Below are 16,569 nucleotides of genomic sequence, written 5' to 3' on the forward strand. Positions count from 1 at the left end.
TCTTCCTGCGGAAAATGAGATGGTCTGCATGAGGAAAAAGGTAAAAGAAATGCAGAGAAATGAAACAATCAGATATTCCCTAATGATATTTAAAAATAGAAAATTTGCTACTGTTACATACAGCATGTTCCATCTTTTGAGATTTAATGGCTCTCTTGTGGTTTAATGGAGAATTACTTTCAGTAATTGATTATTAAAATTTAAAATTGCTAACCATCTTCATTATTAGATGAGCGAACATGTTATCCTTGTAATTAAAAAAGCCCGAGACTCACTTTCATCCTGTTGACAGAGCGGGCAGACCGTCTCCGCACTCAGACTTGATGGTTTCAGGCTTCTTGTTTGACAAAAATAGCCAGCCAGTCATTTGATGATGAAAATGCAGAACATCCACAGAGACTGAGCAGAAAATATAATGAACAAAAAATAAAATAATAAAAAGCCCTACAAGCTAATTAAAGTTTTCAGTCCCGACTCATTAAATGCTCTGCATCACTTATGTGAGATTTCAGTGCGCTGTGCTCAGGTAGCACGGGGCACTGTCACGTTACTGCAGCCTCCCTCGACATGCCTTCAGAAAGCCTAACAACCTTTCCTTCTCCACCTGCGACAGCGCCTGCCCTCTCGCCTCTCACCTCAACACGTTACCATTACAAGTTGTGGGTTTCGGCGACATGCCACACAGATGGGTACTGGGAAAATGCACTGAGATTTCCTGCTCTCTCTCCAATGTGTTCGGGGTATTTCTAGACTGGCACGGAGTGCTCCGAGGATGATGCACCCTGCTGAGTCCAAACAGTGGTACCCCACCAAGTGGGACTTGACCAAGTCCTACATCCTAAGAGAGAAGGCTTTATCAGTCAGTTATCCGCACACCGGAGGATGTGTGAGGTGAGAGATTTGCCTTCTTTATGGGACTTGCATCTCTTTCCACGTTTTCATCATAGTAGAGTGCTCATTTTGAGAAGGCAGCCCTCAGTGATCACCACAAGGAAATCTTATAACTGTCAACAGAAGAGCCCATCAGAGGGGACGTTGTTCACAACTCAAGCATTAAACAGGTGTCAGTCTTCAGGAGAGGAGAATCCATCAGGCTTGAGAAGCACAAATGTGAGTGCAGCAAAGATTTTTGTACATGAAGATTTATTCTTAAAATGAAGGAAAGCCATCTGAATATCAACATTCCTATACAGTGTCCATTGCTTAGCTCATAAAATCCATGCCCAAATGTCAGGTTTTGTGTTTTTTTTTTTTAATTGACTGATCGATGACTTGCCAATATTTTCTTAAGATTCAGACCCTCAAGGATGTCCTCTCTGCTTCAACCCAGCCAACCTTGATTATTCCTTAACACAAATTACCACCCTACCTTTTGTCTACACTCATGACTATGATGTCACTGGTCAATATTTAGTGTCTGCTGTAAAACTGTTCTCATGTACTTGTCCTTGTGTTTGTCTTCCCAATTAGATTACATGAGCCTCAAGGGTAAGAGCAATTTCTTTTATTTCTTTTGCTATTTTCACTTACCTGCATAGCCTTTTACGTGACATCCAGCTCATCAGACATCAGGTATACCACTCATCTTATTTGCTTTCTGGGTTAGATATGAGAATTTGACCAGAAGCTGAGATATCTAACACTAATTAACTGTAATCCTGAATTTACAATTCAGTCTTTTTCAACCACGGAACAATTTTCTCAATTCTCCCACCAATGTTACATGGCTAGGTGCATCCTAGATGCATGTGAGATAAGCAAATTAATCACATACAATGAGCATTAGAGCTTAATTCTCCAAACTTCTTGAGAAAGACTAGTCAAGATTGGTTTTCCAGATTACCCACAGTAAGCTCACAAGGCCTAATAAGACAATTCCTTTCCTCTTCCATAGTCTTTCTGGCTTTGGTGGTGTAATGACTTTCCTTTTGGAATGTAAAGAGCCAACCAATTTTTAAGGCCGTCTCATGTGAGAACACCTCATAATCGCTTTGGTATGCCCAAGCACCGTGGTACCTTATTTGTGTTAATGACACATACTTTCACCCTCTATTAGGTTATATGCATTCTGGTAATATAATTCACATGTAAACATTTTTCTATCCTTCACAGCACTTTGTACCTTTTAATGTGTGAGAGATTACAGTACATATTAATTAACTAACCAAATGAATGAGTAGATGAAACCAAGAGAATGCACTACTCCTGGATTTTTTTCCATTTCCTAAAGTTCTTTCTTAAATTTATTTATTTATTTATTTATTTATTTAATGTTTATTAATTTTTGAGAGAGGGGAGGAGCAGAGACAGAGGTACAGAGTTTCCAATGTGGGCTCTGCACCGACAGCGGAGAGAGCCCGACGCAGGGCTTGAACTCACAAACCGTGAGATCATAACCTGGCCAAAGTCAGACGCTTAACTGACTGAGCCACCCTGGATCTTAAATTTAAATATGAATGAAAGTAGCTACCCAATACTAGTGTACTGATTAAAGGTCTACAGAAATTTCTTCCTCATATGGGCATCAAAGACTTAAGTCCACAAACTTCATCTCAGTTGCCATTGATTCCTTAGTGTCAGTTTCTCAGGCATCACCTCGGAATCATCCTGGGCTTCTCTCTTTCTCTCACACTCCTTATTTGATCCATCAACAGAATGTGTCAGCTCTTCTGTCGGAACAGATCCAGACCATCGCTCACCGTCTCCACCACTACCACCTGTTCCAAGACGCCATCACCTATGCCCTAGATTATTCTATTTGCCCCTGGCAGCTCTGTTTACCACCAGAGATATTCTGTTCAACGTCATTTGGTTCAAGTTGTTTGTCTGCCCACACCCTCCAATGATTCCTGATTTCATTACAATGGCCTACCAAATCCTACAGCGTCTGCCTGCCTCTCCTCAACTTTCATCTCATCTTCCACAACCCTCCGCTCCCTGGCTGTCACCAGGCATTTTGTCATTCTTGCTCTTTCTCCAACCAGGCACTCTCCAGCCTCAAGAAATGCCCTGCAGTTACTCCTCCTTCAGCCTGAATTACTTTGCGCCAACAGAGATGGGAACGGGACCTTGCTCACTTTCTTCAGATTGCAGTCTATATGACGCTGCCCTATTAAGACCTTCAGAGAGGTTTAAATCTACAATTAGTTTAACCCAGTTAATTTATCAAGGCAGTTTTAAAGTGGAGAAATTACAAAGATTGCAAACTGTTGATGGAATATCATCGTCGCAGGGGAAAATCAAACACTGGCACAGTTTGGGTGCATGATGTGGGCACGTAATGGAGGAATGCCGTGGCTTTCTGCCAGGGGACCACTGAAAATGCATTTCCCGCTGTAGTTTCTTTCTATCTTATCCCTTTATCTTCTACGGAAGGTGAGGATGCCTAAGAAGGGGTCCCACAAGGCTATTGACTACCAGTTGAAATGGCTTAGACCATCCAAATTAGCTTCAAACATCGATTCTATTGAGCCTGTTTTTCTATATGGAACAGGGCTCTTGAAGGAAGAAGGAAAGGAATGCAAAAAGTAAAAGAAAGAAAGATATTCTCATTGACTACTTTGTAATCAGACAAATCAGACTGATGCCAAAAATTCAAAGATTTCACCCACACTTTTGTTTTTGTTTGTGCTCTTATCTTTTTTTTTCAATGGTTCATCTCACACATTATAATGTCCTGGCAGCAATATAGCTGATAACAGTCTGTTGGCATTAAAACAATTTCTGGAATATATTTCAGTTTTTGCCAAATTCTTACGACCTAACACGTTATGGAACCTGGACCAAAGCTAATTTTTGTGGTGGAAGGAAAGACGTTGTAACTTTCCCTGATGAGAGGTTTCATATGTTTTTTTTTTTTTAAGGGTTACCCAAGGATCCCTGAAAATTGGATCTGGATGGAATATTGGCTGAGCCACCCCTTTATTTTAAAGATAAGGGTGGAAAGACTTGGTGAGATTAAATGATTTGCCCAAGGCATAAGATTTGTTACCAGCAAGCTGGGAATAAAACTCCATCTTCTTGGCATTCGTTGTTCCTTCTGCCTTGCTGTGTTTGTACCTTTTTGATGATTGTGCCATTCTGGCACTCACAAGGAAAATCAACTAACGTCAGCTGTGCCACAAAGGAAGTTGTAATCCAAAACTTGAAATCAAATAGATAACATGAAAATAAACATAGTCATAATTATGACGAAATATATTTTTTTAGTTTACAATTTATAATCTTCAAAGTATTTTCGTATCTACTGTCTCATTTTATCCTCAAAGGAACATTGTACAAATTATATAATAGGAAACATTGCATGAATATTAATAGATAACATTTGAATACTCCCATGAGCTCCTTGCAGAATGGTCAGGAGAGAGAAGTCACTGTGGTTTCTTACATGTATGAGTGAGATGGTTCTTTCGCCATACATGCTGGAAGCCACTAAATTAGTTTTGTGGATCAACTTTTATATCTTTTGTGGCTGTAGATACATCTATATCTATCTATAGACATATACACACATGCATATAAGTATGTGTATATATACATATACATGTATGTATAATATATATATTTATATACGGATACATATAGATGCATATAATTTCTCTTCGCTGTTCTTACAGTCATATTTGGACTCCACTAATGCTCCTTGCTATATTCCGTGTGTCAGCACTGACGAAAGCCGTCTCGGGTCTGTGGAAATGGCAGAGAGTGAATAATTAAGATCAGGCATCAAGACATTGACATGTCATTCACTGGTAACACAGAGGGACGGGATGCCAATAGTACTTTCTAAATATGCCACCAAGGGAGGGATTTCCTAGATCCTTAATAGAATTGGCCCCCATGCATAATGGATACTACCAGCCAGTACCTGCTTTCCACTGCATAGCTTATGTCAAAATTATGAAGGGAAAAGGGAAGAAAAGGATATTGTTCATTTGCTTATGGAGAGACAACTGTCTATTTTGTGAAATTTGAATGGAGTCAGGCAGGGCCTCTGGCCAAAAGTATATCCCTCAATGCTTGTCATACTGCCTGAAATCCCACCATTATCGACTCAGTCCTTTGTGTCTTGAATCTTTTTCAGGCCTTAAGCAAACCCATTAAAATGCATATACTCTTAAAAGGGCCACAATATTCGCACAGATTAGGCCCTTAATTAATGGAGCTCAGGGTAAGCCAGGGATAAGGAGAGTGACAGTAGAGGAGTGTTTTTAAAATAATACAACACAAATGTATTTCCAGATATGGAAAACTTGCCCGGGGCCATTATACATATCAGAATGTTGAGTGGGACTTTTCTGTTTGCCTCCAAATGGGCACTCGGGTCCACAGTTCAAAATAACAGACAAAAAATGCTCAAATTGTAAAGGGAATCACCAACAATCGGGGCCAGGGAGTCTGATCCCAGCACAGCAGGAGTTTGGCACGCTTAACAAATAACTGGAACCTGGCTTTTAGAAGGGGACCCAGAGCAGATCCCTTATAAAATTTTAAGCCTGTTTACCTTACTGGTGGGGGGAAGGTCCTGGGTTTTTGAAAACTTACCTTAGGTCTGAGATATTGCATACCTACCAACAAGTTACAGGAGCTGCTTACACAATGGTGTAACCCCCCTCCCTTTTTTCTTTTTTTTTCTCCTCATAAAAGTCAATGTCATGATAGATTCACCACCAGGGAAGACCTAATTCTAACTGACTCAGTATCATTGATGCTCAGTTTCCTAAAGTCTACTCGGTGTAACTAACATGTAAGAGCTTAGATGATAGTCAGTTAAATAATTTTCAGTGAGATTAAGAAGGGAAGGTGGAAAAACACTATGACAACCCCACGAGGGGGGACCGGCAGCAACGTGCTCACGAGAGCGGCTGTGACCACCAGCCATCCCACACTGCCCCACGCATGCCAGTCCACTGTGCTTTCCAGGACAAGCCGAAAATCAGCGCCCTTTCATTTTATGGCATCTGTTCATTTAACGACTGTTAAGTAGGGAGGAAAGGGTCACCCAGATCCTAGGAAACTGTACTTATGATTGGATAACACCTCAGCCAGGTTTGAAACACCTCATAATGTCACAGAGTAAAAGGGAGGGGGTAGAGAAAATCCAAAATGCAATGGAACCTAACACATATTCTTTCTGGCAACCCCCCCCCCCCACCCTCAGTCAGACCGAGCTGCAATGCATCCTGAGAAGCAGCAGCTCGTTGGAAGAGATGTTCTACGACCCCGAAGGGGACAGTATTGCCACTAGGGACAGATTCTACAAACCTAGATAGACAGAGTGGGGAAAGGCTCTATTTGCTCAGTGGACTTTCCTGACACTTCCATAAATGTCAATAAACACCAGTCTGAGGAGTAGATGATGTTCCAATATATTCTGGTATAAAAGTTGTAACCAGAAGAGTCTTAAAATAAGAGTGCTGGAGGGAAGGGTGGAAGTCTGTTGAGGAAGACTAGGCCATTCTCGAAGGCAGCATGTAGCTGCAGAGGGTGTTTGAATCCCCTGGAGCCCATCAAATCATCTGTTTCATTGACACAATTATTAAATCATTGATTAGTGTGCTGAGTGGTCGGTATCGCTTGTCTTTATTACAGGTGAATTGTAGCCATTGCCAGCTGTTTCCACGGCAAGTTCTTCAGCTACAGAAAAGCTGGCATTGTGCCCAGACGCAGCCTGGGAGCCCCACGGCTTCAAAGTGTTTTTTCTTTCCCCCAGCCAGTGCTTCCCCCTGTCATTACATGGCTTCCCTGTGCTCTCATCATGCCAACAATAGAATCCATAAAACCAAACACAGAAACAAAGAGGTAACTTATTGGCAACTAATGAAACACAGAGAGATTGTTCGAGCAGGGTAAATGCGAGAAGCCTTTGAACCAGTTTAAACGATCTGCTTGTGTTCGTTCCATCGCCCCATGGTTAACGCAGGCGTGAAGGCAAGGGTCTCAGTCTCCTAAAAATTACCCCCATCATTGCCTTAAAGGCCTGCTCTCTCGTTGCTTCTCATCTCAAACTCTTTTTTGGAGTACTGATTTGCTTTCCGGCCACTTGTCCAAATTCTACCCATCTATCAGGGCTGGCTTGTCTCCAAGATTTCTAAGAAACTTTCCCTGAACATGCAGACTCAGCTGAGTTTTCCTTTCTTCTCACTCCTCCATTAACTTAGGTGTGTGCCAGCAGGTGCTGGGGCAAATATGGGAAATTTCGAGAACGTATGGCGCATCACAAAAAAACCAAGGCACTCCATTCCTCTGATCCGATATGTCCTGTCTCAGAAACTCTTTTTTTTAAGTTTTTTTAAATGTGTATTTACTTTTGACAGAGAGAGAGAGAGAGAGAGAGAGAGAGAGACAGAGTGTGAGCGGGGGAGGGGCAGAGAGAGAGGGAGACAGAATCTGAAGCAGGCTCTAAGCTGTCAGCACAGAGCCCGACGCGGGGCTTGAACCCACAGACCGAAAGATCATGACCTGAGCTGAAGTCGGACACACAACCTACTGAGCCACCCAGGCGCCCCAGAAACTCTCTTAATCAACACTCCAATTAGCTCTGTCAATTCCTCAGCATCAGCAGGTGAGATGAAACCTATTTGCCATCCTTGGTGCTGAGAAAATAGGACAGACCTTGTGTCAGATGAACCAGGATTCAAACCTCTGATAGGAGCTTTACTAGATATGCAACAATGGTATCTTTTTTTTAATGCCTTGAGACTCAGTGTTTTAATCCATAGAACAGAAATCATAGACTCTTTCTCACAATAAGAGTTATGCCCAGTGCCTGGTACAGTATGCATCTGACATACAAATATTTCCTAATCCCATCTTCTCTGTCAAGTAGACTGTAAGTTCCTTGAGAACCAGGCTACAGAAGTTTCTCTATGCTAAGGCTAACGCAGTCTACATAAACTGTAATTTGGGGACCTTTTTCCTGAAACAGTAGGCATGTAGACTAGAAGACATTTAGGTAATTTTCTGAATGGAAATGGGGATTAATGAGCTAACACATTCAGGTAGTTGGTTCAGGCATTCTCTGTAGATTCTATATTATGAAAAAGCTATAGAATTAAGTAAGGTCCTATCCATTGTGGGCCCAGATATATCACAACTTTATCATCTGCTTACAGATTCCTGTCTGAGAATTCTGATGCATTCTTTTAATGCCAGGAGATGAGCATCCCGGTTTGATCAGGCCCAGCTTTGACAAGTGGTAAGTGAGAACACATCTACCACAGTTAGCTGATGCCTTCTGCCAAACAGTGTTTGAGAACCATTTTGAAAGGGGATTGGAGTTAGCACAGATATCAGGTTGTTCTCCTTCAGAGAAGAACGAACTTATCACGGATTTGAAATTGCACAGAGCAGCAGGATTTTTTTTTTACTGCTTTCCTGCCAACCCCCACACAGTGTGTCATTAAATGGGCAGGTTACTGTATATGGTCCAAAATATATTAGAGATCAATGCCTTTAGTTCAAACTCTGTCTTTTGAAATCCGGCTTGTGAGACAAATAACATTTCAAAATTTCCAAGTTAAAAGTCCCCCTTGTTTCAACATATAGTAAATGCAAAACCGCCAGTCACTGAGAAACAAATAGATTAAATAATCCTAGAATCATAGAATTTTCAGGGCTGGCAGGGACCTCAGAGATCATCCAGTCCAACCCCCATCATTTTAACAGATGAGGAGACTGATGTTAGTGGAGGATTATAGCCTCAGGGTAAAACAGAGTTCATTAACTATCTTAGAAAGGACTTATTTTTGTTGTTAGGATAAATGATTCAGTGATTCCAATTTAATATCTCCTTTATTCAGAAAGTTTACCATTCGCCTTCTCTTTTGTCCGTGTAACCATGACAATTGCTGGGAGTAATGTAGCTATCAGTGTAAAAATAGCTTCATTAGCATCAACAAGGAGCTCGCCAATCAGCTTGGACCTATGAAAAGGCTGATAACCACCTTTCCTGTCTCCCTGTTTGCAGCACACGTGCTCTCCTCACTCCTTGCTTAGTCTTGGCTTTTCCCTCTTCTGAGGCTCTGTTCGTCACAGTTTGACAGCTGGGATTTACAAGTGGAATCCTACCTGAGAAAGCCCTGTTCTCAAGCTGGCTCAACTGGATCTTGCCCTGGGATTTCTGGCCTGCCTCTGCTTTCGAGAACCCCTAATGTCAGTCTAAAGTGAAAAAAAAAGAAAGCAAGAAAGAAAGAAAAAAAAAGTGAACATTCTCCCTCTGTGTATACAACAGAGAGCAGAGAAAAGTTAGATATAATTTAGAAATGGACACAGTCGTTAACAGGAATTCTTTAGAGAGGGTTTGGTGTTTGTTTTGGGTTCTTCATTTCATTTTTCTGCTGCCACTCCTCACCCCACCACGAGCAATTTGATGATTTATACTAATTTCTATAGGTTTGTATGAAATAGACAATTTTGTCAACGTATTTTCATCACATACATCCCTCCCCCCCCAAAAAAAAATGTAAACTGGGACACAAAATTAGCAAAGGGTAGAGAGGGGCTTTAGACTCATTTTAGGTCATTGGTGAAATTCATTTTGGCTATATTTCACTAAAAGAAAACTAAACTGAGTTGTCCAGTTGAACCACATGGAAGGAGGCGACACTGATGGCATGGAGCTCAGCAAAATGCGTAGAGATTAAAAGGTTATGAAATATGCTATTGTCTTAAAAGTAGATAAATGGATCAATGGAGCAGAATGGAGAGTCCAGAAATAAACCCATACATATATGATCAATTGATTTCTGGCAAAGGTGCAAAGGCAATTCAGTGCAGAAAAAAGGAGTGTTTTCAGCAGATGGTACTGGAGCAACCAAATATTCATATCCCAAAAGATGAACGTTGATCTCAATCTTTCACCACATAAAAATTTTTACGCAAAACAGATCATAGACCAAAGGGTGGAACCTAAACCTATAAAATTTCTAGACAGAAACACAGGGAACAGTTTGAAAACTTGAGTTAGGCAAAGATCCACAAAAGATAAAATTGACAAATTGGACTTCATTAAAATTAAGAGCTTCCCTTTAAGACGCTGTAAAGGGAATGAAAAGACAACCACAGACATGGAAAAACTATTTACAAAGCACATTTCTTTTTTTTTTTTTTTATTTTTTATTTTTCCCAACGTTTATTTATTTTTGGGACAGAGAGAGACAGAGCATGAACGGGGGAGGGGCAGAGAGAGAGGGAGACACAGAATCGGAAACAGGCTCCAGGCTCTGAGCCATCAGCCCAGAGCCTGACGCGGGGCTCGAACTCATGGACCGCGAGATCGTGGCCTGGCTGAAGTCGGACGCTTAACCGACTGCACCACCCAGGCGCCCCATACAAAGCACATTTCTGATACAGGATTTCTTTCAAAATATCTAAATCACCCTCAAGATTCAATAACAAGAAAACAGTTCAATATAAAAAGGGGAGCAAAATATTTACATCGCCACTTCATCAAAGAGATTATTAAGGATGTCAGAGAAGCACATGACAATCATTAGAGAAATTGAAATCAGAATGAGGTACCACTACATCACTCTTTAAATGGCTGAAATGAAAAAACATTGACCATACCCAGTGCTAGTAAAAATATAGAGCAACTAGAACTCTCATATACTGATAAAGATAATATGAAATGGCACAACCTCTAAGGAAACAATTTGGTAATTAGCTTAAAAGTTGAACATACCTTTACCATAAGATCTAGCCATTGTACTCCTCGATATTTCCCCCAAGAGAAATGAAAGCATATGTCTGTACAAAGACTTATATTTTTTAATGGTCATAACAAAGGTCTTTGTAATAGCCCAAACTGGAAACAATCCAAGTGTTCATCGACAGGTGAATTGATTTAAAAAACTTGTGTTATATCTGTAAAAAAGAATATTACTCAGCAAGAAAAAAGAATAAATTACTGATGTATACAATAAGGTGGATGCTGTCCGGGGAGAAAAATATCTTCATTGGGGTCAAAATGCTTCTGTTGAAATAAGACTTAAAATACTTATGTTGAGTGAAAGAAACCAGATCAAAACAACACCAAAAAAGAAAGAGTACCTATTGTATGATTCCATTTATATAAGATCCTAGAAAATGCAAATTAATCTGTAGTGACAAACAGCAGATCAGTGGCTGTTGGGGATGGGGAGGAAGTTTGGTGGGGGTAGAGGGTGGGAGGGTAATGGAAGGGAATACAAAAGGGCACAAGGAAATTTTGGGGGTGATGGATATGCTTATTATTCTGATTGTGATGAAGGTTTTATGAGTGTAAACAAATCTCAAAATGCATCTAATTTTACAGTTGTTAAAAAGGAGAGGTAATAAAAATAAATCTACTATGGACAAATTTATTGATATGATTCCCTTTAATGATTATAGAATGCCACTTTTGAATACATGAGTCAAGAAGAAATGTATGAAGGAAACATGGCTAAAGAATCTTGAGTGTAAGGGTCATGTAATATCACCAGTTTAGATATCTGAGGTCCCTTATTTCAGCTTAATTTGGGAAATGCAGCTTCTGAAGGCAGCAATCTTTCCAACTGTTCATTTCTTTTTTATTTTTAATTTTCTTTCCTTTTTTGTGTTTTATTTATTTTTGAGATACTGTAAGCAGGGGAGGGGCAGAGAGAGGGGGACAGAGGATCTGAAGCAGGCTCTGTGCTGACAGCAGCAAGCCTAATGTGGGGCTCGAACTCACAAACCGCGAGAACATGACCTGGGCCAAAGTTGGAAGCTCAACCTACTGAGCCAGCCAGATGCCCCTCCAATTGTTTCTTTCTTTAATTTATCCTCACCACTTAAGCATTATCCTCCACTTGCATTTTACCAAGCACTTTACATGAATTTTCTCATTTAACCTTCCCAGCAAGTGTTACTGTACTCATTCCACAGATGAGGAAACTGGGGCTTGAGTAGTTAAGTAACAGGCTCAAAGTTATACAACCAGTAAATGTTTGGCGGAACCAGGATTCAGATGCAAGTCGATTATAAAACCCCATGCCCTAAAAAGTTGTTACTTACACAAAAGATAGGAGGGGTATGTTGGGTGTGAAAATAACATCGAGTTATTTTAACTTAATTAGCCTATACCCTTGAAGGGCTACCTCGCTCAAGTTTACGATCTCTTCTTCACACAGTTCAACAAAATATATCCTACTCTAAAATCCTTAGCAGAGTTGACACTTCAGGGCATGGGTAGACTGGGGAAAAGCTTGCTTCTCCCTGATAACAGAATTTAATGATCTATGAAATAGTGAATGAAGAGAAGTAGAGATAAGTAAATACAGATTAGTAAGATAGAGAGAAGACCTAGAACCACTGAAGGATTTCATGTACAGCTGCGCAGTTTGTTCACTGTACAAAGGCATGTGGCTGAAGAGGTAAATGGGAATTTGCACCCCGACTTCATTCACCAAGCCTGGGCTTGTGTCCTCACCAGGGCTTCACTGACAGAGGAAAGGAACTTTAAAAAACATTTACACAAAGCTGCAACATGAGTTAAGAGTGGCCTTGATAAACAGATTTCCTTTGTTTGTCTTTTGTTCTTTTACTCTCTTCCCAACTCATGGCATTATATTACCGCTCTGGATTTTGCATTATTCATGTCAAATAATCTGCTAAATAATATGTCCTAGAAGGCACGATCCGAGTCAAGGTAGCCCACATAAGAAAGAAAAAAATAATGGCATAAATGATAAATGAAATAAAGATTTTTAAAGAAATTTTATGGTATTTAATTAATCTACCAGTTTTACTAAGTTGCTTTCAAGTGAAATGGCTCTTTACCAGCGCCTTTTGAAAAGGTTAGAAGTGAATTCCCTGAGCTACAATCATTAGCATATAGATGTCTCTAAGTGTTAATTTCTGTTTTCACTGAATGAATGTAATTTAAAATGAGGCCCTTTCAAATCAGTTAACTTCGGCCATTTGAGAAAGATAAGAAAAATGGACTCAAGCATGAACCCCCAGCAGAACCGGCTTCTTTGGGATAAGTACTACATGCCACAGCCACGCGCTACTTTGGGAAATTACAGACCTGTTCAAAAAGAGAAAGAGGGTTTGAGGTGAGCAGGTTAAAAGGACCCCAAACATTTGCTTTCGATTTAGCTAATCAAGAAGAGGAAATTGAAAATGAATGAGGAAATCAATTTTGAAAAATATGGAGTTGTGTCTCTCTGGAAAAACCCAGGAACGTTGCTGAAGGAATCCTTCAACATCACCTTTTTATTTGTGCCCAGCACCTGGCACACGGAAGTTACGCAGCACATTTTTGGTGAGTTGGGTTGTGTTATCTTACGCGGAAATGTACGTCTAATAATGATCTCGAAGATCATTTAGTCCTTTATTTTACTCATAGTCCTCTTACAACCCCTTCTTTTTCTAGCGATAACCCTTTAAAGGTATAAATCAGATCCCGTCAGTCCTGCCCTTAACAACACTTCAGCGATTCCCTTGCTTTTTCTTAGAATAAAATTCAAACTCTTGTGCACGGCCCATCAGACCCTCTATGATCTGTCTTTGTGGCCTGCCCTCACTCTCATCCACCGGGCCGGCCACACTGGTTTCCCTCAGTCTCTCACACACAGCTCTGTGCTACCTGGAGTCCTACTCTAACCCCTCTCTGAATGGAATGCTCTTCTTCCAACTCTGTGGCGGGCAACTCATCACCATTCCTCTAGGCCTCAGGTCAAATGTCACATGCTTCAGGAAGCCAGCCCCAACCCCCAGTGGGTCTACATCTCATCACTCTCCTATTATTATGCTTTTCCAAATCTGACATTGCAGTTCTTACTTAGTGGCTGTCTTTCTTGCATGTATATAAGGGCTTTGTGAGAGTCCGGGAGTTTGTCTCTTTTATTCAAAGCAATATCCCTAGTGCCAGCACACTAGGCACAGTGCCCAATTCTTTCTGGAGATCAAAGTACACTTCCTGACTTAATCAATGAGTGAACAGCAGACAGGTAGATTTACCAGCCCTACTCTAGATTTTTGCAATGGCATGCAGACCTAAATATACACAAAGGCCATTGTTTATACAGAACAGGTTAAATTAGACAGCCTAGAATCACTGCATTCAAAGTGCTATTTTAAAAAGCCAACTAGGGGCGCTGGGTGGCTCAGTCAGTTAAGGGTGGCTCAGGTCATGATCTCGGGGTTTCTGAGTTTGAGCCCCATGTCGGGTTCTGTGCTAACAGCTCAGAGCCTGGAGCCTGCTACAGGTTCTGTGTCTTCTCCTGTCTCTGCCGCTCCCATGCTCATGCTCTGTCTCTCAATAATAAATAAACGTTAAAAAGTTATTTTAAGAAAAAGCCAAATACTACCCGTACTCCTCATAGCACTTAGCACACAGTAGTACAATAGCACTTAATACACAGTGTTGATCTCTCTACCACTCTTCCGACACTCATTATTCTGCCATAGCAAGGAGAAAAAAGTGAGTCTTAAATTGAGAGATCCTCATAAATATATGAAGTTATTGGTTTGGGGCTCCAATTTGTGTGACTGGGTAGTCTAATCGATCTCTAGGAGACTAGAGGAGAGCTGTTGACTCCTCCATTCACTCATTCTTCATTCAACAAGTGCTCTGGGAGACCTACCCACACACTCTTTTCTAGACAGTCAGCTGAGTGCTGCCTGTGCAGACACACAAAGTAGATTAAGGTCCCTCTTGGCGTTTGGTTTTAGGGAAGATGGTGGGGAAGCCCTCTCTGAGACGCTACTTGAAAGGACAACTTCAAGATGACAAGAAAGCGTTCATGCACACATCTGGGGGAAAAGTGTTCTGGGTAGAGAGAACAGCATGTGCTGCAACCCCGATGTGGGGAAACCAGGAGCACTGAGGAACTTAAAGAGGCCCCTGGGCCTGGGAACATACTGAGAAGAGGAGTGGATGACATTTTGAAGGGAAGCAGTGTCTGCATCATGGAGGACCTTGTAGGTCATAGCAATAACTCTCACAGTGCATTGGACAATGGAAAGCTATTGAAGGGGTTCAAATAGAAGCATGATGGGCTGTATTGTCATTTTAAAATATTATTCTGACCGAGATGTGGAAAAAGATCGGTTGGACACTTATAAGTGTCTCTCCCTCACGTGGTAAAATTGTCTGACAAAATCTTGCCTTAACTAACAGGACCTCACCCAGTACTCTCAGAAAATTCCACCGGCTGTGTCTCACTTATCTGGGTATCGGATCTCACCATCATACTCATCATAACATGTAAGTACCCCGGGACACTGATGCTGGGAATGTTGGGGAGTCCTTGTGCTTTGACACTGGAGCTGTAATGGGTTTCTTTGGGAACAACTTCATTCTGTTGAGAAGAGGTCATTCCTTTTTGGCTTGCTTGCTCACATGTTTTTTTGTTTACATAGGTTCTAGTTATATAACTAAAGGTCATTTTTTTTTATTTTTTTTAACGTTTATTTATTTTTGAGACAGGGAGAGACACCGCATGAACAGGGGAGGGTCAGAGAGAGGGAGACACAGAATCTGAAGCAGGCTCCAGGCTCTGAGCTGTCAGCACAGAGCCCGACGCGGGGCTCGAACTCACGGACCACGAGATAATGACCTGGGCCAAAGTCGGCCGCTTAACCGACTGAGCCACCCAGGCGACCTCTAAAGGTCGTATTTTTAAAGGCAGAAACTTCAGAACTAGGACTCCTACCTCCCACTGTAGTGCTAAGCCAGCTCTCCCAAACCTTATTGACAAAGATGCTGCGTGGGCCATATCTCTGCACACGCAGACACACACACAGACCCACTAGGGGTGATGGATGAAGGGTACCAAGAGTTTTGTAGTTTTGTTTTCCTTTTTTCTAGGGCAAAAGTAGAATAATACCTTGAAGGTCATGTAGCAACTCAGTGGCTCAGATCACCACTCTACAATAGCTCCTTCCCTCTGCTTCAGTAAGCTATTTAAAGGACTCAATTCTCTCGATGTCCATCCTTCCTTCAGTTCAGAAAACACCGGTGCATTAAAAAACATATCTATTCTCTGTGCCCTAAATAATATCCTAGGTAGCCTGACTTGATATGTGAACGGAGATATGATGACAAATGCATTACCAAGAAGGACCCTAAACTGAAGATATCAAAGCCCATATCCCTCAAGAAGGGTTACTTCTCTGTATTGAAGGTTAAGCTCTGGAGTTCACAAAATAAATGTGTCACTAGTTGGTAAATTCAGAATACTGTCTGGCTCATTTGTACCCTCAAAGCCCTATTTATGCAACAAATATGCATCTACCACTATGATGGTGATAAATTTAGAAGACACAGCTAATAATTATCGTAACAGCTCATCTATTTTGAGCAACTATGTGTTTAACATATTTAATCCTCCTAATGTATCATTATGACAAAGCAACTGTTATTATACCCATTTTACAGATTAGAAAAACTGAGTTCCAGTAGGTAAATAATTTGCCAAGGTCACATTTTGAGTAAGTGACAGACCTATGATTCAAATCCTGGTCTGTCCAATTCCAGGTCTAAACTCTCAATTCTGTGTAATGCTATTTAGTGCCACTAAGAATCTCACAGTAGGAGACCCAAAACAAAATCTATTA

The sequence above is a fragment of the Acinonyx jubatus genome, chromosome C1 (assembly GCF_027475565.1).
Source record: "Acinonyx jubatus isolate Ajub_Pintada_27869175 chromosome C1, VMU_Ajub_asm_v1.0, whole genome shotgun sequence".
NCBI lineage: Eukaryota > Metazoa > Chordata > Mammalia > Carnivora > Felidae > Acinonyx > Acinonyx jubatus.